This window comes from Pygoscelis adeliae, unplaced genomic scaffold, assembly GCF_000699105.1.
Source record: "Pygoscelis adeliae isolate BGI_AS28 unplaced genomic scaffold, ASM69910v1 Scaffold30, whole genome shotgun sequence".
NCBI lineage: Eukaryota > Metazoa > Chordata > Aves > Sphenisciformes > Spheniscidae > Pygoscelis > Pygoscelis adeliae.
In genome coordinates this window covers 1,576,991-1,578,486 of record NW_008823915.1, presented here as the reverse complement: position 1 = coordinate 1,578,486, position 1,496 = coordinate 1,576,991, and positions in this window count along the sequence as shown.

The window sequence follows — 1,496 nt, the reverse complement described above, 5'->3', positions numbered from 1 at the left end:
CGCGCTGCGCCGCCGCGGCAAAGCGCTGCCGGTGTGAACGCCGCGCCGTGAGGGAACGACGACCGGCCGCAGCCCGGCGGGACTCGGGCGGAGGGACTGAGAGACTCACGCTGGCGCCAGCTGAGGCGCGGGGCACGAAGACGCCTCTCCGAGACGGGGATGAGGATGGCGCCGTCTTACGCCGCTTCTCTTCACCTCCTTCGCGTTCCTGCTGGGTTTTCCTCGCCAACTCCTGGGCAAGAAAAGCAGCGGCTGGCACCCGGGAACGGCAGCAGTGACTCGCTAAACTCGTTTTGCTGTGTTCAGGTGTAGTGGTGTTGGTGCCAGCCTGCCAAGCTGTCCCCGAGCACGGGATTTTGCCTTATTGCAAAGTCAGCTCCATAGCCATGGTCTGGAGTCTCTGCGGCTCTGGGTGGGAGCTGGCAGCATCCCACTTTCCTACCTCCAGTATAGGACCATGTGGCTGCTGCAGCCTACTTCAAAACGTGAGTGAGATTACGGAGCTGATGAAATGTAATTATTAACTTGCCTGTTACAGGAAAAGCAAGTATCTTACAGCTGAGGTGCGTAGGGCTGACTGATGTTGAAACACAGAGACAATTTAGCGAAATCTGATCAAGTGTGGGGGTGGACGTTCAAAAATAGTTAGCTGCTATTAACTCATTTTTGTGCCGACCCCTACACTCCGATCACATACTTAAGTCACTGTATAGTGCAGTCATCAGCCACCTCAGACCAGTGGTGAATATGAATACTATGTTGCACTGAACTGCATTTCTCTCTAAAAAAATCTTTAAAATATGATCCAGTAAGTGAAACAAACTTTCCTGGGTCTGTGGGTCACAAAGACTACCCCTAATTGTAAGGGTAGTCTTCTTGCATGATGATGATAGGATGAAAGGTGCTAATCTTAGTTAAGAGCCTTGGCCTTTGCAGGTATTGCTGCCTTACAGCCACTGTAAGGTAGCAAATACTTGGGCTCTAAAAGGGTAGCTTCAGCTCTTAGAAGTTTATTTTTTTATATATATATATTTTTTTTTACTCTCTCAACTTGGGCAGGAATTGCTTACTTGTCACAGCATGGCCTTCAAAAATAGATTTGCTAGTAATTGGAGCCTGTTTCAGCTACCACAGCTCTGTTTCAATGCAGAAACTAAGCAGCCTTAGGAAGGTGCTGAATTCAGGCTGACAGTCCCTGCTGAGAGCTTGGTACTTCATTTTGGGCTGTATACTGCACTACTGCAGATAAATGCGACTACCAGGCCTAACCTGCTCAGAGCCTAAGTGAGTAGTATCTCACTGAGTATACGTGCCTCATACACAAAATAAAGCCAAACACTGCAATATTTATCTGCTGTCACTACTTAGGGTTTAGCATATTCACCTAATACTTGCTCCGAATTAAACTGAAATTGTTAAATGGGGGTACTTAAATGTACATAGATTGCTTTAATAAAACTATTTGTGTACCAAATGTCAGTATAGATGTTCCACTA